The sequence below is a fragment of the Chelonoidis abingdonii genome, chromosome 1 (assembly GCF_003597395.2).
Source record: "Chelonoidis abingdonii isolate Lonesome George chromosome 1, CheloAbing_2.0, whole genome shotgun sequence".
NCBI lineage: Eukaryota > Metazoa > Chordata > Testudines > Testudinidae > Chelonoidis > Chelonoidis abingdonii.
Window position 1 is genome coordinate 268,551,330 of NC_133769.1, and position 22,874 is coordinate 268,574,203.

At 41.4% G+C, this 22,874-nt stretch overlaps 1 pseudogene; it reads right to left on the reverse strand.

Moving 5' to 3' along the window:
- LOC116837050 (protein-lysine methyltransferase METTL21E-like) overlaps window positions 1-21,369 on the reverse strand; it is a 32,084-nt pseudogene extending 10,715 nt beyond the window's left edge.
- Between the last annotated feature and the right edge of the window lie 1,505 nt (window positions 21,370-22,874).

Sequence of the window (22,874 nt, forward strand, 5' to 3'; positions counted from 1 at the left end):
TCTAATACTCTAAAGCTGGAAATCACATCATCTTCTGTGCCTCTTTTCATTGCCTTGTACAATGTTAATGTTTAAAACTAGGGGGAAATTGAAATACCTCCAGGTCAAACAATTCCTGAAATCTGCTCATAAATTGGTTTCTGTGTGTCCGCCTGAATCTCATGGCCCAGAGAATACAGGTGTTCCTGACACAAATGATGGATAGGTTAAGGCGCAGCTCCTCCAGGAAGGATGGTTATTTACACAACAGTCAAGCAGCCATGATGTAGTCAAACCGGACACAAAGACTTGGGAAAAGTTTCGTTCTCTAAATCAAACTGCCCAGGACATCTTTTAACCTGGGCTGATGCTAGCATTCATTTTTGGTATTTTTTGAAGAACAGCTTGTACTTGTAGATTTCCTAGTACTTCAGGCAGAATCTGTGGCAGGCCATGTGGCACAACTATGACAAGAAACAACCCTGATTAAACCTTGTATTAGAGAAGTAATCTGTACACCAAAACCTACTGCAGCGAATAACCATTCGCTTTTCCAGGTCTCTCCCACTAATATGTAACAATATAGTACTGTAAAAACGCCCCTGTGCGTTTCATTACACTAAGAAATGTAGTATTAGGTTTTCTACACCGAAAAATAGTTCATTTAATGATTATGGTCCCTGCTCGTGCAAGGATCAAAATGATATTCCTAAGGGATCCACCTGTCATGGGGGTCCTTTAATACACATCTTGCTTGATAATACATGTCAAAGGATTTGGGGGGGAGTGGGTTCTAACTAACAATCGCCGCCAAAGTCATCCTGGGATATGAGAATCCCCTGGATTCTTTTTCTTCCCATACCAGGAAAATAAAAAAAAAAAAAAAAAAAAAGACATCGGAAGCCTAAATGTGTCCTTGTACATTGCAGTAGTTGTGATTCCAATTACTGTTTGGTAAAGAAAGGCTGTCAGGAAAGAAACAGAATGGCCAAATGTCAAGGACATCGAGCTGAAGGGATACGTTTCTGAAGAACAGGTTAAAATCTGAAAACGAAAGTGACTTGGGAGAACCAGGAATGGGATTTATAATTAGTCAGAGATAAACTGCTCTTGTGAGGGTTGTGTCCCTGAATCCAGCCTCTTCTATATGCTTGCTGACTTCCCTGGTTCTAGTAGGAACCCTAGTTCTCAACAGCACCTAATTTCTACCCTTGTTTAATACTGGCTGGCAAAGCCCACACCTACTGTAGCCTCCACAAGGCATTTCTAAAGTGAGGGCAAGTAATTTTATGGCATAAAAAGCAGAACTGGCCTTTTCAATTGGCTGAAACCCCAAAGAATCAGTGTTTCATCCTCAATTTTTCCACAACATTTTTAGAAGGAACTGACACACTTCTTATACGCTCCAAATAGGTCATTCACTATCATCTTAATAAAGTTTCCAAACCCAGCAAAGCAATAGCAGCACTACCAAGTAAAGTGGTACTATGGACGACCAGCCCTGTTCCAGGCTTGCCTAATGTTCAATTACACTTTTATCAACCAGGTCTGTTACTTGTTTTTAGCATTTGTTTCCAAAAAGTGACAGTGAACAAGATGCCTGCCAAGAAAACACAAGGAACATATTGAACAAACATCAAAAAGAAATACCACCTCTATGCACCACAAAATCCAATAGCCATATGAGCACTGACCTTTTCTGAATTATGATTAGAAGAAAAATAGCTTTTTTAAAGACGTGAAATTAAATTTCATAAATTTTGACATCTATCTAAGCGGAATAAGTCAACTGCACAGTCATAAGGCAAATTTTATCTTGCTCTCTCTTGCGATAAACAAATCTCTTTTATCCATTAACCTGATCAGAAGATTATATATTTTCCCTCAACAGCGCCTTTGCTGCATATTTTCTGGAACAGCATTAATTTTTCCAATCACGGCTATCTGAATAATACCACCTTGCACTAAAATTGCTCCTTTCCATTCCAGATTCTCACCACACTTCACAAACATACATGCATTTTTGGTCCAACATCTGCCCCACTTCCCTGTGTGAGATAACGAAGTACTGTCACCTCCGTGGGGAGAGGCACGAGGATCCTGAACACAGATTGCTGAAGTGACTTGCCAACCTCACCGCACAATTTGCAGTTTAGGTGGGAACACTCACCCACGTCTCCTGACTCTAGCGCCTCAATGCACAAATGAGATATTGAGAGCGGATTGTGTTTTATCAGAATGAAGAGGAGATGTTTTGTCGGGACCCAGGGTTAAAACCAACCCAGAAATGATTGCAGGCGGAGACTGAGATTTACTTCACCCCCCAGGCAGAGGGATGGGGAAGCAGTGTTCTGTGAGTTTTCTGTTGGACCATAATGAGCCTTTTAACATAACAGTTTTGGGTATGTATTCCCATGTGGTGTTGCTTGGGACTTTTTGAAAGAATTTTTCAATTGTTCTTTACATCCTTATTGGAAAATGTTTCTCTCAAGATCTACATTAGTTTTCTGTTTACTATGTTGTACTAGCTATGGGGGCTGTTAAGGCGGGGGGAAAGAGATCATATTGCTAGAATCGCCTTGGAGCATCATCAATAATCCAAAACTGATGCTATATGTAATCCCAAAAGAGCTTCCCTCTCTCAAGAGGTTGGAGGAAGCCCTTACAATCATATATTGTTAAGGCAGCTACCTCATGCTTTTGGCACTGTACAAGACATCCCCTAGACACTCGCTTCATCTGAAGGGACCATGGCTCGCAGATCGCTCTTGAGTTATTATAACTGCAGAATATGCCACAATAACCCTGATATAGATTCACAGATTTGAAGGCCAGAAGGAATGGCTGTGATCATCTAGTATGGTCAGTCCAGCAGAAAAAAACCATAGAATTGTCGCCAGTAATTCCGACTGAAATCAGTAACTTCTGGCTGACTTTAGAGCATACATTTAGAAAGGCATCTCATTTGATTAAGCTCAAGTGACAGAGACTCCAGCAAAATCCTGGGTAAATGCAGCTTTAATAGTTAACTCTCGGTTTAAAATCTGCCCTCACTTCTCCTTTCAAGTTTGTCTAGCTTCAGTTCCAATATTAGCTCTTGTTATTGCTTTGTCTGCCAGGTTAAGAACTCTTCAGAGTCTTCTCTCCATGTAGGCACTTACAAGCATTGCATCGAGTAGCCTCTTAACCTCTATATTCCCTCCTTACTTCCCCTAACTTATACCCACAAAATGGGCATTTGCCAGTAAACCACATAGTTCTCTGGTGATCTCTAACATGATATTCACTTCATACTAGTGAACGCAGAGCCACTATCTTCCAATCCTCATCCTGAAGACAGGTTTGGGCAGAAATTAAAAAATATTTCCAGTTCCGGTAATGTCAGATGACAACACTTTTGGTAGAAATCCCGGGTACCCATGAAAACCGATGCAATGGTTGCCAGCTCTTCGGTTTCCGTGCAAGAGTAATCACTTTTATAGGTAGGCCACTTTTAGTGGTCAGAGAAATAGAACAAGAATAGTTCTTCCCTTGGTTCCTTTGTAGAGGTCAGAAGGAAAGGGGGCGGGCGTAGGGGCAGACTGAACCCAAAGTGCTGTAAAGCAACAAAAATGAAAAATGATATATATTTCCCTTTTCTAGTCTTCACTGAGAGATAGGGAGCACAGCAAGTTCATTGATTAATTCTGTGATGTAGTGGACAGCTCCACTTGGCACAGCTTCTAACAAAAAGATTTGTGGGTGTTCAAAGAAGAGGCAGAGAAAATGCAGAACATTTCCCTTGGTTTACCAGGATTAAACAAAACAAATATGCCAAAACAATTTAAAAGGGCATAGAGTTTTTAGGGGGGGGGAAAAAAAACCATGATATATTGCATAAATATTGTACCATGGGCCAGACTATTGCCCCCATAACTCCATTCAGTGGCTTCTGTAATTTTTATCTCAGGCCAGCAAAGTGAAAACATTCCCAGGGTCTGTTAGTTTACAACAGCGGAGAAAAAACGCCTGTTTTCATGATTTCTGCAACTGTCTGTTCATTCTTCATTTTACCTGGAAGATAAAATTATAATATTCATGTAAGTTATATAGGAGCTGTTGAACGAAATTGTTGGACATAGAAGCGAGAATTGGACTGATCATAGAAGCTACTGGTACACAGACAGGCAAGCTCTCTAACTTCCAAATCTGGCTTCTGCTGGAGAGTTGGAAAGCCTTTTACACAAATTGTTTGGTATGAAGATGCCTATTTTTATGGTAAACTACTACTAACAACAACTACAACATCAGGAAGGGTGCTCCTGGAATATAATTCAGAACTATTTCACAGTTCACATAATGCACCTGTTCTCCTTGTTGCTGATGCAGCTGGGTACAGAAAAATAAAGAACATAGTAGGAAAAGTGACAATATCGTGATGTATTAATTTAAACACCACGAAATAGGATAGTATTTTCAATTCCTGCTGCTATGCTCGTTTATCACATTATAGTTTATTTGTGTTATTTTTCATTTATTATTTCCTATGCCTTTTTATGTTTTCTACAGAGTGCTATTCCTCTTTGACAACGTACAAAAGGAGTCAAAATACCAACTTGACACGAGGAGTACTTGTGGCACCTGAGGCTAACAAACTTATTTGACATAAGCTTTCATGGGCTAAACACTTCATATGCTCAAGATAAATTTGTTAGTCTCTAGGTGTCACAAGTATTCTGTTCTTTTTGTCTTGATTACAGACCTACACAGTGCCACTGCAACTTTAAGCAATCAGCGTCACTGACAGGTGAAACAGAACCTAGCAACACACGTTTATGACAGCTAGAAGAAGAAAGCACTGCCTGTTGGCAAGTAAGCATGATCCAGCAGGCACTGTACTCTGTACTAGGATTCTTCCAGTTGGTTAGATCACCCAAATGTCTTCTTTTGTTGCTGTGTGAAGAAACATTTAGACATCTACACATCGCAGACTACAATGCCATTTTTGTTTAGTTGAACAGAAAATTACCCTTCAGTTTATGTCATTCATCACACACTCTGCTGCGTGAGTTATGATGGCAATAGCATGTTTTATCACACCTCTGACCTCAACATAACGTTGTCCCTTGGAGCAAAACTCTTTCCATGCATTATAGGTTGAAATCTGTTATAATTTGAATTTGTTTGATCCACTGGAGCATTGGCGGCCCTGTCGCCCACCGGAGCACTGCTTTATGAGTTATATCCAAATTTGTGGTATATTGGGGCGTTATATCGAGGTAGCGGTGTATATAATTCCCAGACCTCTGGTAGGGACCCGAGTTGAGGAAGACACATTAGACCATAGGGGTGATGAGGGAATTTGATATTTTATGATATTATTAAATAATATTAATATATATATTACACAACACCCAACACAATATAGTACACACACATATTAATAGATTATCCTGTATGTTATATACATTACTGTTACATACTTGCATTAATAATCACATTTATCATCGCACAGTTGATTTAAATACAACCACCATAAAGGCACAGGGCGTTAGCAACATTTTCTACACTAACTTATGGACACAGTTTCAAAATGGTGTTCTTCTGGTAACATATCTTGGAATTTCAGAACTTTGGTATTAGTGAAGGGGTCTAGTTATAGTAAAGTGTAACGATTATGAAACCTTGCACAGGGGGCGAGCTCTTTTCATCATTCTCCAATGTTCAAATAAGTGAGTATTAGCTCAAATATCTGGAGTAAAAAAGGAGTTGAAGTTTTCCTTTCGAAGAAGAAGAACCAGGGGCAGAGACAGAGGATCCTGCAGGAAAAAAAAAAAAATTATATATGACAAAGTTCCTCGTTACCTTGGTGGGTCCTGGCGTTATTGGCAGATTTGGCTCACCTCAGTGATGTCCCCCACAGATCTGGATCAACTCCCTCTGTGTCTGATCAGGAGTTGGGAGGTTTGGGGGTAACCCGGCCTCCCCTTACTCCTGGGTTCCAGCCCAGGGCCCTATGGAATTTGCAGAGCTGTCTATGTGCTCCCTGTACAGCTGCATGACAGGCTACACCTCCTGGGCTACTTCCCAAGGCCTCCTCCAAAACCTTCTTTACCCACACAGGACCTTCCTCTGCTGTCTTGATATGACTTGTACTTCCTTAGTCCTCCAGCAGCCACAACCCTTCTACTTCTCAGCTATCCTTGCGCTCTTCTGGTTCCACTGCTCAATTGCACTTCCTCTCCTCGGTCCTCCCATTAACTGGAGAGGAGCTCCTTTTCAAACCCAGGTGCTCTGATTAGCCTGCCTATGATTGGCTGCAGGTGTTCTAAATCAGCCTGTCTGTCCTTAATTGGTTCTAGCAAGTTCCTGACTACTCTGGTGCAGCCCTGCTCTGGTCACTACAGGGAACAGAAAAACTACTCACCAGGTGCCAGTATATGTTGCCCTCTACCAGACTCCTGACCTTTCACTGGCACTGGGTCTGGTCATTATATATATATACATACACACACATCGGGTACTTGGTCTTGCCTCCATGTGTCTGCTGCTGCCTCAGGCCTTCTCTCAGGCAGCCTCATCTTTGGGGCCCATTCTTACTGAATGTACTCCTGGAGTCCAGGGTTTCCATCCAGGATGTGGCTTTGATGGCTTTACCAAGCCCCGCCCCGCCTTCTTTCCGGCTGGTATAAGTCTCCTGGGTGTTGGATCTTGGGGTGGAAAGAAGTTGCCCATGGGCAAGACAAGACCCTGATGGGAATGTACCAATGACAGATTAGTGAGTGGCCCCCCTGACAAATTGGGGAATCCCTAACCCAGTGGTTTGGCGGAAAAAAAAGGCTGGACTAAAAGACAGCACGTCGAGGCACTGATTGCATAGCAGCACGGGACAGGCAATGAGCACCAGATCCATAAGCAGGGGTCTACCTACGCTAGAAGAGGACCCAAGGTGCAGACTGGTGCAGAGAGGCCTCAGAGACAGTCCCAACACATGTGGCAGGGTGTTAGATGCAGGCAGGGAACAGCATACATGACGGCACAACCAAGTGGGCTGGCATTGTATTAAAGGAACATTGCCAAGCAGCGTATGGGCTAGACCCCTCCCAAGACCAGATGGGCGATCCAAGAAGGTTGTGAGAACAGGCAGGGCTCACGATTCTGTGGTACTTCCAGATCCGATGGAACAGGGCAGGTTACTGGCCAATCAAACCAGACATTAGGGTAATAGACAAGGACAGAAGGACAGCGGTGGTGATAGAATAGCAAGTGCCAAGGTGACAGCAACATCAGGAATGAAGGAATACTGGATAGAGCATATAGGCTAGTGCCAGTGCAGCAAATCAGATAAGAGAATATGAGAAGCGGAGAAGTACCGGGCCTGAAGTAGAGGAAACTAGAAGATTGTGGAAATGTGAGGCCAAAGTGATCCCAGTGGTCGCCGGTAGGGAGCAAAACTGCGTGACTCATAAGTGGTGTGAGTGGCTCCACAGACCAAGGGAACAAAATCAGAGCTCGCTCTCTGTCCAGAAGAGTGCAGTGCTAGGAACAGCTAAGATACTGCGCAGAACCCTCAAACTCCCAGGCCTCTGGTAGAGGACCCGAGATTGAGGAAGACACATACCACCCATAGGGGTGTGAGGGGAATTTTTTTATATATATAAACAGTCAAGTTCAGAAGGAAACTTGTGCTAAAGTTTATTGTTTGTTTAAGTTAACAATAAAGGCAATCCCTGGAAAGGGGCAAATTAGACCTATGTTGAGTCTGCATACTTAGTATTCCTACCACTTCTAAACAATCTGTTTAAAAGTAGATACACTCTGGCAACTGACCAATTTGCACTAAACCCCACACCTTTTAAACAATAATAATAGATTGTTTAAATCAGGAAGCAGTAGCCTTAAAATTGAGTAGAGTACCATCCCTCAATTACTAACACATATTAGATATACTGTAATACTGGTGTGGACAAACTATGACTCACAGGCCAGATCTGGCCCTTAGCTCCCATGAGGGAGCGAGGTTGGGGGCTTGCCCCATTTCGTGTGGCTCCCAGGAAGCAGCCAGCATGATCCTGCCCCCGGCTCTGACGTAGTACGCAGAGGTGTGGCCAGGCAGCTCTGCGCACGGCCCCTTCCGCAGGCATCACCCCACAGCTCCCATTGGCCATGGTTCCCGCCCAATGGGAGCTGCATGGGTGGCACCTGCAGACAGGGCAGCATACAGAGCCACCTGGCCATGTCTCCACTTAGGAGCTGGATGGGGGACATGCTTCCAGGAGCTGCTTGCGGTAAGCACTGCCCAGAGCCTGCACCCCTAGTTACCAGATAATTTGCTGCAAGGCCTGATCAAGATATCTGTTGTATTGGAGTAGTGAAGGAGTTGGTGCAGGAATCAGGTGCCCACTCCAGTTTTGCTTGCAATCAATGAATTCTCCCCAATAAGTAGTTAATACTTTGCACTTATAGACTACCTTTATCCAGATCATAAAGTGCTTTATGAACATAAAATTAAAATTCATATCCTTTTGTGAGTTAGGACACGGACATGTCACCTACTACTGAAAAGCAGCAATTTTTGGGAAGGAACGTGGCATCATTCAGCAGCACATAAAGTGGAGGAAAAGTAGTGATGAAAATTAAATTGAAACTGCAGGAGGAATGTTAATAAGCAAAAGTTAAGTATTCAAGTTGGAATGTGATCAATACAATGGGATTAAATGCCCCTCCTATACAGAATCTGTAATGATTATCAGCAATCGGATAGCAGTTTTATGTCATCCATGAGACACATATACAGCAGCCAAGCATTCTCTGTATACTTTGCTAATAGACTGGTACCGCACTGATTCAGATGTGAGGGTGCAACCTATTGAGTCACCAACATCACTTCCTCAGGAAAAAGTCCATAACCCCTTCCAAGTATTGACCTGACCTAACCTTACTTAACTTTCTATGTCTAATGTGGCAGACAGTAATCTTATTTCTCCTGAAGCCATATCATCTCGTGCTGTGACCTTAACACTCTCAGCTGAATAGACCTTTTCCAGCTGACGTGAATACAGAAACCCAAGACTTCCAATTTGCAATGTAGGATGTGTCCTGACAAGGTTCAGTGCTGCAACAACATACTCAACCTGCTACAGAAGCTACATACTCTCTCACCCACAGAGTTAATTTAAGCCCTGTACTTGTAAATATCACATATCAGTCCATACAGCTCTTGAACTGCAAGCAGTTCCTCCAAGCATTACAATCTTAGGTCTTCTTAGGTTTGTAGAACATGGCATGAATACTTAGACAAAGTGGTTTGTATGACATCCTGGTGACATGGCCATTTTCTCTGGGGCAAGTGCTATTTCAAATGAAAATATACAAGTATATAGACACTTGAGGCTCTCTGTAGAACCAGTTTCTAATGGTTATATTTAGAGATGAGCCAATTCAACATACAGATTCAACTTTGAATGTCAGAGCCCATGTTGAGTCCTAAACAATACCACAAAAGCCCTATGATAGATGGGCCTAAATTTTCCAAAGCAACTAGCAACTTTGGGTGCCCAATTTGAGCTATTTTAAATGGGCCTGATGTTCAGAAAGTACTGGAGACTCCATCCTCTGACAAATCAGGCCCCTTCCCTTTCACGTATCTCAAATTGTCCTAAAAATGGAGGACCCGTAAGTCACAATTCAGGTGAAGATAATACCTTTATTTAGTTGTATTTAAGTATTACTTCATAATAAACTTGCTCCATTTTATATTCCAAGCATGTTAATGTCTTTTGTGGTTCTCTCGGGCTCAATTTGATGGCAATGTTGCCCTCAAACTACCGAAGGATGAATGCTACCGATATATGCTATAGCAGTGCTGCAGCAACAATTTAGAAAGTTCAGGCAGAGATACGATTTTCATTCCAAGTTACTATTTTCTTTTCATAAACTTATTTTGGGAGCTGAAATTTATCATGTTGAGATGCAGCCAAGCAGCAACGTGCACATGTGGAAAGTTTCTTATAAATTCATATGTCCATTTTTGAGTTATCACAGTGGGAAAGTGTATTTTTCAGCAGTCATGAAATTTGGGTTTGGATAACTCAAAAGCAGGGTTCCTTAAAAATGTCCAACTTTGCATATGCGGAGACTTAAGTGTGAGGAATGTTTCTTTGTTTTGGCTTGTCTGAAGAATTTTGGTTTGAAATAACATTTAGAAGGTCTGAAATTAATGGATTGCATTAGCAAAGTATTGTTTTCTGACAATAATGCTTTCATCTTCAAGCAATTGTGTAATTTACTCTTTATTTTCACTTCCAATAATAGTTACTCTCCCAATTCTAAAAGGTGTGGGAGGGGAGCACAAGGAAGCATTTAGTAACACTGAGGGGTAAACCTCAAAAGATATTATTCATTTTGAATACAAATTTTTCAGATGTTATTTATAGACCAAAGAAATTCAAATTATCAGAGAGTCTCTATTTCCATCCAGATTAGGGCCCAATCCTGAGAGGAGTGGAGTACCCACAGGTCCCATTGAGCTATTAGCACCTTTCAGGATAAAAGGTGTGATCTTGCAATCCTTACCTCTTGTGAAAAGTCCCACAGAAGCCAATGACCACCAAGAGACTCCTTAGACACACAAAGGCTGCAAGACTGGGGCCCAGAGTCCCATCACCTTTGTGCCTGTTTCACTTTATCTGCTTGTCCTTATCTAGTTCTACGGCTCCTTAAGAAACAAAGGAGGGAATCCTCAATTATCCATGCCCTTGTCACCTCTCAGCTGGACTGCAGCAATGCAATACACCTGGGCATGAAGCCTTCAGTACTTAGGAAACTCCAACTGATCCAGAATGCACTGCTCATCTCTTCAGAAACACAGGCTACCATGAATTCTTCAAACCTGCCCTCAGCTCTTTACACCAACACACAGTAGAATACTGAACCAAGTTCAAGGTCTCAGTCCTTATCTTCAAGGTGCTCCACAGCCTGGGGCCAAGGTATCTAAAAATGCCTAACGCTCCAGGGTGAAGACCATAGTCTACAACTTCACCCCTCAGGTACAACAGAACTCTCTACCATAAATGGAAAGTTCATCCATGCAGGAGACAGAACTTCCTGAAGGGCTGGTCCAAGCCTGTGGAACATATTAGGATCATCACAAACCTCACCACCTGCTCTAAGTGCAAGGCACATTTCTTTGACTTGCCTTCTCTAACAAGCACATAACGTACGTATGTGTGTATATACACACATTACACACAAAAAGATACATAAAAAGAATAAGCTGCGGACTGAATGAGGCAGAGGTCCTGTCAAAAAACCAGTAACTGTTCATGTAATTAACGACTACCATAATGCATGTGCACAAGGGGCCCAAATCAGGGTTCACAGGCAACCTTAATTGTGGCATTTCCTGACTTTTGCGTACTTGACTTGAAAACCTTAATGTTTTTAACGTATTTTTGTGTGTAATTTCCCAGGTTTTTAAAAAAAGCAAAACAAAAAAAAATCATCACACAGCATCATATTGATACCCATATAGATCATTGGCAACATTGGAACTTTTAGATCCAACTTCACAGACCTCTGCCACGTGAGCTAACAGAAGTAACTGATACCAATAGCGGGTTGTTATCCCCCATGTGGGCCAGCACTAGAAGGAGGATGAGGGAGCAGCAGGGGAAGGCTTAGACTCTGGGAATTTTGGTTCCATTCCAGGCTCTTGAGGGGGAGCGTACTTTAGTGGCCAGAGTCTTTTGCTCATTTCCCTCAAGCTTGACCCCTTCCATCTCTGTCCACCAGTCCTCTCTCTACTTCAACACTGGCTCCTTATCCCATCCCATTCTCTTTGCCTAGTCGGTCTCAGACTCCACTCCTCCCATTTCTGATCCCAGTCCCAGTAATTCCTAGTCTCACCATTCCAGACTCCCCATCCATCAGCCCCACCTATAATTTTAAAAAATTCCAAAACAAACACTCCACTGCACATACCCCTCTCCCCCAGGGAGAAGATGATAGAAATAATGTGACAGATGATAGTTACGCTGCTTAATGCACTTCTGGAAGGTGCTCAGATGATATTACTGGGACAAACGTAGTACAAGAACCTAGACAGAACAGAACATTAACCATGCCCTTGACAGATTTGAAAGAGCCCCCAGGAAAAGCCTTGTAGATTACTTAAATATAGCAACTGTTAGATGACCTAGCAGTGATTATCAGAGGATGTAGAACACTAAATCCTTCCACTCGGCTTAACACATACTGAGAGTAAAGTGCTACTTTCCAAGAAGATGAAACAAAATATTTTTCCGGAGAATAAATTTACCTAGAGACTATTTGACTAATGTTCTTTGGCTTTATCGTTTATAGGGCTTGCAGTTAAGCCAATACTATTGCTATTAATACCTGCAAAGGGGGAGAGGGAGGGTATGTCTGGAAATATAGAATCAAATGCATCTGTGTTAATTCTGAAGACAAGACACTGAAATACAGTAATTGCAGTGCATTTATTTCCAGGTGTGTGACTTTTCTATTTGCCACGAAAATCAATTTGATACCCTATGTCAGTGTAATATAATGCTTGAAACTTTATACGTGTAGAAATTTAAAGACATGACTCCCATAGTAGCTATAACCCTTACGCAGATGGCATCTAGTGAGATAGACTGTCCCTAGCCCTGATCTGGTGCACAGAGCAGAGGAGTAATCCCCTCTTTGCAACCTGGCACAGAAATCAGACAGAGTTTTGATCCCTCCTGCCCTGCTGCTGATGGACCAGAAGGTAGCACCCCAAGCAGCATAAGAAAGAGCACAGTAATCTGGTCCCCACCCATTTTCCCCAACTGGTATTTAATTATACTTTGCATTTTCAAAGCACATTTTAAGCAAAGGCTTTCTAGGTGTTTTATATCAGATATAAATCAATTAAAACTACTCATACCACCTTAATGCAGTAAGGCAAGAAACACCTCTCTCACAACTGAAACAAAGCCATCTCTGGGGAGGAACAAATGACAACAGCATAGAAAGAGGAGTGAACACCTCCACAGCAGATAAGACACTCCAAAGGAAGTGTCGGTAGGCAAAACAGAACCCAGTGCTGGAATTCAGAGGGAGCCACAGCCCTGCCCCTTCCTGTACTTTTGTCAGAGGAGTTGAGCCAGCCACAAGAGGAGTGCACATCTTTTGAAAGAAGTAGGATATGGATCGTTGCATCCTATGGGCTTCCTGGGGCATATCAGGCATGTTGCCTCCAGGAGCTGGTCTGGCACAGACTGGAACCCTTTAAACAATACAGTCTATAGCAAGTTAAGTTATTAAAAGGTAGATTATAGAGAAGTATTTTTTATTAAACACAGAAGGACTGAGACAGATGTTGTAGGATATCAGAACTTTGCAATTCTATGCTTTTGTACATGCAAAAACCACCATCAGAATGCTGCATTCCTCCTTCCCCCGTCATATAAATGAACATTCAAATTTAGAAAAGAACAAAAATCTTCATCATTTCATGAGTCAACTCCATAATAAAAAACAGTATATTTTACCCAAGTGAATGAATCTACTTTGATGCAATTAGTTCTGATTAAATCTGAAGAAATTTGTTAGGAAATGCCTGACATCTGCTTACTTTTCTGAATTAATTGCTATTACACCAAGTTCTGCACAGCACTTGCTCTCTTTTCGTTTGTTATGCTGAACTTTTTGTAAGTTGTAGCCCCCTAATGTATTATTATTTGTATCACAAACATCTGTGGAGCCCAGGCAAGACTGAAATGCCTCTGTGTTAGGCACTGTACAAACAGAGGAAGACACAGTCCCTGCCCCAAAGAGCTTACAGTCTAAACTGACAACACAGACTCAGGTTGGGAGGAAGGGATAGAACATCTATGGGCTTCTCTTCCCTGCAGAGTTAACTTGAGTCTTGCTCCTAACTTGAGTCCCATCCACACTTTACAGGAGCATGATGGCCCTTTTAACTTCAATTAGCCAGCCAGTCAGGGACATAGGCTACAACATGAGTTGATACAACTCATCAGCTTCTAATGCAACGACTCTGCGTTGCTCGAGCAGTATATCATAGTGTGACCACTCATTTGAGATAGGCTAACCCAAAAGGAATTAATTTGATTGTAGATGACTTGAGGCAAGATTGCAGTGAAGATAAGCCCTAAGTTAATCAAACAATGCAATAATTTGCAAACATTTTTGTACCATGAATTTTGTTTTTTAATATTTTGGCGTCGGGTTTTGTTTGGAGAGGATTAGTTGAAAAGAGTAATAAGGAAGTACAGGAGATACCAAGGGAATGGAGCAGGAAAAGAAGGAAAGGCAGATGGAGAGAGGCTGTAGTAAAGAGATTATTAGAGGCAGGACTGACAGCACTCTCTAGTATTAAGGCTTGCTTGACACTTCATTACAAGACCCTGTTTTAAGTTGCTTATAGCTTTGCCAAACTACGTTTGGGCTGAAGTTTTCCATGCTGGATGACTGCCACATGTTCACTTTTTGGAAAATTTCAGCCAACATGGTTCTGCCATTTCTGAGAACAAACTTAGGGAAAAATATATTTTTCAATATTAAAAACGTGGCAACCTTTTCTTTGAAAATCTCTACAACCTCCGGGTTTGAAGCAGAGACTTGACAATTGGCAAGGGAGTGACCTTCATGACAGGGATGGGTTTGTTACTGTCCCTGTAAAAATCCACCCAAATTTGGCAATGATCTACGCCTTTGAAAACTTGCACCATGTGTATGTTCAGTAGACACTCACTACAGCTCAAAAGCTAAAGTTTCTGCAGATTCTGTCCTCACTGAGCATGCTCAAGCCTCTCAACTCCTCGAGCATGCACCAATCCCGCAGAGTGATTGAATATGCTCCAGCTCAGGGCTACAGGGGCAAAACCCAACATTCCTTGTAATGGCAGCAACTGGCTGCTCCAAGCTGGGGAACAGGGCGGGGTGCCTGTCTTCTCTGTGCTCTCATTGACCCCCTGTTGGCACCCATTCAGTATGGATTAGGAAACTCTCTCATTCAAAAGCAGAGGGGACAAAAGATGGACTGAAGACACTGTGGGGAAGAGATGGGAGAGCAGATTGGCACAAGGAACATGGGGGCAGAGACTGGTACTGGTGGCTGGTAAGGGCAGAGACTGCATCTGGGTAGGCAAGGAGACTAGGTCCAGGAGCCAGGAAGGAAAATGGGGAAGAGACATGGAACCAATAGGTGGAGGAGAACCTGAGACTGAATGAGGAGTGGGGGAGAGTAATTGGGGCTGGTAGCACAAAGAGACTGGGAACTAGTAGGGCAATGGATCTGACAAGTAATTGGAATATGGTGGAGGACTGGCTGGACAAAGGGACTGGGACAAGGATTCAGGGAAACAAGGACTGTGGAGAACGTGTGATTTTTGTTAATGTTATCAATATGTGTGACTCAGTTTACCCATTTACATTGTATTGCTACCCACTGGGCGTGAAGGGGACTCAGATGGACTACAGGAGACCATGGAAATGTAGATCAGTTGCTCCTGTCACTGTAAACAAAGATTTAAGCTTGGACTTTTCCATATGCTAATCTAAGATTGTATGTCAGCAGACTAACAGATGCTGGCTTGTTTTGAAAATGCTGCCCTGCACTGATGCAAATACTTACTGGTTACATTGTTCCCTGAATGAGTACAGCTTCTACCAGGAGTCTTAACTCATCCTGACTTGCTGTAGAGCACATGGCAAGTACAGAGGTACCATACTCCACAGGTTCAGTCTCACAATTGTGAGACTTCATGTTTTGCCCTTGTAAAAAGTTGTGCCTGAGGCCTGAAAATAATAGAGGTAGGCCCACAGAGTCTGTATAAAGGCTGGGACATTAAACCACCTTGTACAGCTATGACAAAAGACATGGATCCGATGAGGAGCCTGGAGAAGGACTAAGACTGAGAGCCAGTAGGAACAGGGAAAATGGAGTGTGTGGAGTGACTGAAGGCTGGGGACAGAGACAGACAGATTGGGGATTTGGGAAAGGAACTAAGACTGGCTGAGAAACTAGGTCTGGGAGCCAACAGGGAGTGGAGACAGAGTCACTGGATGGGAGGGAACTGAGATCAGATGAGGAGCCAGAGGGTGACGGCGTGGCAATGAAAGGAAAGGGCTGAGGCTGAAAGGGTCATAGTTGGGGGCAACAGGTAGAAGAGTGTGGCCAGTAGAGCATATTTCCCTTCAGAGCCTGGAATGGAACCCGAGATTCCTGAGTTTTACCATCCCTCTTCAGTCAGCAAATATGAGTAGCACAAGCCTGAGTGAATCTAAAGGATCCAAACCAGATGGTTACCCAAGTGAGTATAAATATGATGCCACATGATAGAAGTTCTTTTTTCAGTTGGCTTGTTTAAAAATCTAGGAAATTACACACACACAAAAAGCGATGTTAAAGGATTATTAAGGTTGTAAGGTCAAGCACTCAAATATTAGAAAACACCAATATTAAGGTTGCCTGTATAACCTTAATTCATTGTATGCATTACAGTCTTTTTAACTACATAATTACATGCTATTTTTTCCACTCTGTTCTATAAGTGGAGAAGAGCTGTAATGTGAAGGAAGAAGTTGTCTGTATGACCCATGTTTCACTTGTTGCAGAAGATGGAAGGCACATAGTATATGAGGCAGGGGATTTACAGGAAGAGAGAGAATGGTCTCATGGTTAAGGCAATTGAATACAACCCTGGAGAACTGGATTATCTCTCTGCCTCTGCCACAGAGTTCCAATGTCATGCTGGGCAACTCATTTAAATCAAACTTTTAATGGATGGTTACTAATTGTTGTTAGTATATAGGCCTGTTTGTTAGCCTGGGATAGAATTTGAGGTTTGACTTTTGATACTGTGCTATCCTTGTTATCCTGGGATAGAATTTGGGGTTTGGACTTTTGATACTCCGATATCCTTACTAATATGTGTGAACAAAGAACAGACATTGTGTGTTACATCTGCCCACAAGCAGATGGGGTGAAAAGAGATGGAGTCAAAAGTGTTACAGGGCATGGTGGGAGCGTAATATATGAGCATACACCGGAAGGCTGCCTGGCTCCTCTCTCAAGCAACCAGTTAGGAGTGGAGGCATAAGACACACTAAAATCCAAAAAAAAAAAGGCCTGGTCATGTCCAGAGCACAACCTCACTCCTTACCCCAGCCATGGGATACAAAAGAAGTGGGACAAAGACCCAAGACTCACGACCCTCCAAAATGGAACATAACCATAAGTTGTATGGGGTGGGATTAGGAGTATGCACTGCAGGTATATTTGGGCCTGCTAAGGAGGTGGGAATGGGCAACAGGGACACAGGCATAAGTTCTGCGGCATCAGTGCTAGGAAGGGAGACATGGGGTAACAGCTCTGCAGCGTCGGAGCTGGGAACGGAACACTGGGAAACAGACTCAACCGGTGTGTAGAGCTATGGATATGCTTGCTTGAAACTAATCCCCAATAAACATCGCATTGCCTGCACTTCAGACTTCTGGTCTTCTGTGTGACAAGAATCAGGGGAGTGGGGTGAAGGGAAAATCCTCTAACAATTCTATGTCTCTCTTCTTCCGGTTACCCAACTTGAGACCATGGGGTTTGATTTACAGAAGTGCTGAAAACTCACAGGAGCAACACATGTCTATGGGCATTGAGATTTATATGTTCAAAGTGCTATATAATGGTAAGTACTGTGAAAAATCGGGTCTTAAGTATCTCAAACTGGGCACCCAAAATTAGTGGAGACTTTTGACCTCCAATCTCCCTGTGCCTCAATTTCTCTTGAGTCAAATGGGGATACCACTATTCCCTGATGATCTCAAGGGACAGTGTGTGGGGGTGTATTGTGAAAATAAATGTGTTAGTGTTTGTGAAGCATGCAGATACTGTAGCAATGAATACAATTGAAAAAGCATGAGGACATTAATAATTGTCTTTAGCGAAGGGTTTGAATATTGTGCAATAAAAAAGGCAGGAGATCACACACTGAACAGCAAGAAGAAAGCAAATACTCAATAACTGCTCATTAAGTGCACACTGTCTAGTCACCATGACAAACTTTGTCTTAGCTATAAATTAACATTTTGAAAACTCCCTTCACAGCCAGTACTCAAAAGCTTTGATCTGTTTAAAACCTAAAATCCGAGATTAACCATCACGTTTAAGGGTCTTTTAAAAAAAAAAAAAATCACAGGGCCTGAAACCACAAGCTTTGTGGGAGCAAAGCCTGATCCTGCTACTAGTTTTATGTGAAGATCTCTCAGGATTAAGTTGGAGACAGTCCAGACTGAAATGGAGCTTGTAAGTAATTCATTTTGGCTTATTGACATCCCACACAGAAACTACATTAATATCCTGAACTATGGCAACAGCTTCATTCACTGGAACCAGCCAGAGGCACTGCTCTAAACTCTGGGAGAAAGCTGCCGAGGTTTGTGTGAGCTGGCATGGCATAACATTACCAATTTCCACTACAACACTGCAAGAACACTATTGCATTTTTATGTAAATGTTAACAAAAAGTTTCTTAAGTGAAATGAATGTGAAAATACCTCATGGATAAGACACTTTTTCCTCCTACTTAATAACCTTCTGAAGCATAACAAGAAAATGAAGCAGATAAAAAAAAAAAAATAAGTTACCTTCCTTGTATTCTGATTTCCTTGTTAATTCAGCAGATATCAGATGATTACACTGTGATGGCATCATGTCCATTTCATGTGATACAATACTGGACAGAAAAATATACGTATTAAAATATCAAACGGAATATTATTTATTTAAATATGTACATTGTGTGTGTGAGAGAGAGAGAGAGAGAATTTTGTGCATAAAAAAGGTACTGGAAACCAAAATTCTGCTTAGGAAAAATGGATGAGGCAAACAATGAGGAATACACAGTTAAGATTTGCAGAGAAAATAAAAAGGTGGATTTAAAAAATGAGTTGCTATTACCTAAAAACGACAAGATGGGGTTTTAAAAACATCATCAGGCAGGCAGTACTAGACAAAGTAGGGACCAGTAATAAAATGACACAAATGACTGCGATGACTCAATTAATGACTCAAATGAATCACATACTGAACTTGTTTCAAATTTTTAAAAAGAAAAAAAAATAATGAAAATCTAAGGATGAACAATAAGAAAGAAAGGAAGCACGTGCAAAAAATTATTATTAAATAAATAAAAGAATACTTGGACAACCTGGATATATACAAACTTGCTTACCTAGGCAACATGGCCACCTGGGCAATTAAGAACATTAGCTAAATGAATTTATTGAACTATGGAAATTATTTTTGAAAAATCATAAGAATGGGGAGAAATTGGCAGGCTGTAGACAAGAAAATATTGTACTGATTTTCAAAAAAGTAAAGAGAGAGTGCTCCTGGCAATTATAATCCTACAAATAACTTCTATCACTAGTAAAATAATGGAATGTCAAGAAAAAAAATTCACTAAATATCTAAAAGAGTATGGAACCATGGAACAAAGAATAAATTCTCTCAAGCAAATCTGACTTTTTTTATTCTCAAAGAAAAATTAGATGAAGGGAATGCAGTTGACAGAAATTTGGGGTTTTACTGAAGGATTTAATACGATTTTATTAAATCTTACTTGAAAATTAATTCAAATAGTCTTGGATAGGAATACGGCTGAAAGACCATAAAAAGGTGATGAGAAATGTATGGCGGAGGAGAAAACTATCCAGCATAGCATCAAAGAGATTGCCATAAGATTTGGCCTTGCTTAACTTCATTAATGATCTGGAAGGAGGTATAAACCATATATTAATGAAATTCATACATAAGCAGGAAGCAGGAATTGCAAATGCCATTCAGAATAGAGAAATAATACAAAGATCTAGAAAGATTAGAAACATAGGAAGAAAACAATAAAAAGAGATTCAACTTGGAAAAATTCAAGCAAACACTTAACCGAAAAAATGCCACACACACACACGAAAGAACTCAAAACGCATATACTCAAGGGAAAGTTGTAATGCCCAAAGCGTTTGGAGTGACAGGGAACAAAAAATTATACAAAAGTTTGCAATAAAAAGGCAATGCAATTTTGGGCTGCATATACAGAAGCATCCCTGCAAGGAATGAGGTTAATAGTCCTCCTGTGTATGGATTTGGTGCAACTGACCTGAGTACTGTGTTCAGTCCTTGACACTTCATTATCAGATGAATATTGATAAATTGGGAGTTCAGAGAAGAGTAATGCAAAAATGATCAGGGGCAGCAAGATTTATAAATAATAGATTAGGAGAACTACAAATGGCTGGAGTGGCTAAAGAATGGTTGTGAGTAGTACTTTAATACCAAAGATGGAGAGGATTAAGTGAGAGGATCTATAAACAGTAGTAAGGAAATAAAATTATGAAAGTGAAAATATAGGCTGAATATCAGGGACAACTTCCTGACAGTAAAATCTATTGGACTGTAGAAGAGTTTCCTCACAGGAGAGGTGGATACCCTTTTCCTTGGGATACTTAAAATTAGACTAGAAATCATGTACGGTAAAAAAACATTCCTGCCTTGTTAGGGAGCTGGTGGTGTATTCAGTCTTCAACTTCTATGATTTTATCCACAGAAGAGGTACAGATTTTCCCTACCACCATATTGCTCTCCCATTGTTAATCCATACAGGGATGACACAAAATAATCAAATAGTAGCTATGGGACAGGTTAGTAAATGTTACACTGATCAATTTGTCCTCTACTTCCACAGTGTAGAATGCATAGGTTTTCTTCAGATTGGCAGAGACATTAGTATTGTTAAACAGACACTTAGCACTCCTCATGACAGACAGTATTGTTTCACTACACAACCCTTCTAAGCTGGGAAAACATTTCCCTTCATAGCATCCACATATATTTTTCTTCTGAACGTCATCTCCATAATACACTATTATGCGTACCAAACTATGAAACATCCTGCTAGACTTTGAATGTTAATTCATAGCATGTTTAATGGATTATATACTCTATTGTTATGATTAAGTAAAAGCACTTCAGTACTAAACAGTTCAGTTACTAACCTGCACTATTAAATATAAGCAGTGTGAAGTAATTCAGATTACTTAGCATGTATTCTGAAAATTGAGGCAGTAAGAAGAATGTCTATGGTGTCCAGTGTTTAAAAGCTGTGTTTTATATCTATCAACATACCTGAATCTTTTTTCTTGGCCTTCCAATAAAGGAGGAGATATAAAAAGATTTATCCACTGGATTTTCCCCTGCAATGAGCTCAAATAGTCCCAGACAGAAACACTAAAGTTCTGTTACATACTACCAACAATCCCCCACCAGAAGGCATTAATAAATCCTGACAGCTGCAGCTCTCCAGCTTGAACACAAAATGGTCACACAGTGCTGTGGTTCCCAGAGAACTTGGTACTCTTACATAAGGGAGGAGATTTCATAAGAGCAAGACGTCTATTTCCAATAGCACTCCAACTAATAAAATTGAGTTATCTGGACAAATCCACAAAAATAGCATTTACTAAGGCTGTCACGATCTATGTCACTAAAAAAAATAGAAGGCAGGGGAGGGGGGAGGAAATCATTCAAAAGCCAAGTATTCTTCCAAACATTCAGGGTCACATTTAAAGCAGAGGTCTGTTTGTGAAATGCATGTACAACTGCATGTCTAAATCTGAGTGCACAATTACTACAACTGTAAAAACTGAACACCTGAGAGACTTGTACACTCACATGTTCAGTTTGCAAGAGGCAAATGTAGGCACAGAATTGTACATCTTTGTACATAAATTTCAAATTCAGAAAATACAGCATTAAGTGCATTTATAAGACTCCACGTATCAGAATCTTTTCCATCATCATCTTCCTCTCCAACCTCTTCTAAAAGGCACAATTATATCAGTGGAGCCACATACACATGTCTCTGAAAATTATCTTATTTAGACTGTAAACTTCTTAGGGCAGAGAGACTCTTACTCTGCCTTTGTATACTTACTCTCCATTAGCCACAACAGAGCCCCAATCTCATTTGCCTATAGGCGCTACTATTAAAAAATAATCATAAAATGTAATCTCACTAGAACTTAAAGGAAGAACAGCAGGATTCTACCATATTCAGCAACAGTAAGTATTGGAGAGCACATTTTATATTTGGGAGCCACTGTCAAACACAACCCATTTAATCTCAAATGTGAGGTAAGCTGACCAATAGAGCAGTGGTTCTCAGACTTTTTTTTTTTTGCGGACTATTTGAAAACTGCTGAGGGTCTCAGCAGACCACTTAATGCTCTTTCCAAATGTTGTTTGTACCGTTAGCTAACTACTGCAAAGTGCTTTGGATAAAAACGCTATATAAAAAACAATGTTTTTTTCCCTACAAATAAAAGCACATAACTCATATTTTAATAGCAGTAGTCTTACCTTTCTAATGAGATGGACGTGCCCTCTCTCCCCAATTGCGGCAGGCCCCAAGCTGGGGCTGGGAAAAGGGGGGGTCCTCTCCCCTGCCACAGCAGCCACAGAGCTGAGGCTAGGAAGGAGGGCCATCTCTCCCCAACAGCCACAGCCCTGGAGCTGGGAAGTCGCCTCTTTCTGTGGCCGCCGCAGCCCTGCACATCCCAAATTCCCATCACCCCTCTTCTCACCCCACTTCCCCCTCCCACCTACTCACTATTTCTCCCAAGGCCACTACCTCACCTTACATGTGTGTCTTCTTCAGGGTCCAGGCACCTAATTAGTGGAGCCATGCTTGTGCACCTCCACTAATTAGGTGAGTGGCACTTCATTCTTTCCTGGGCGTCCGCCCAGGAACTATCTGCAGACCACCTGAATGGCGCTCGTGGACCACTGCTGGTCAATGGATCACAATTTGAGAAGCTCTGTACTAGAGAAAGATCTGCGACCACCTCTT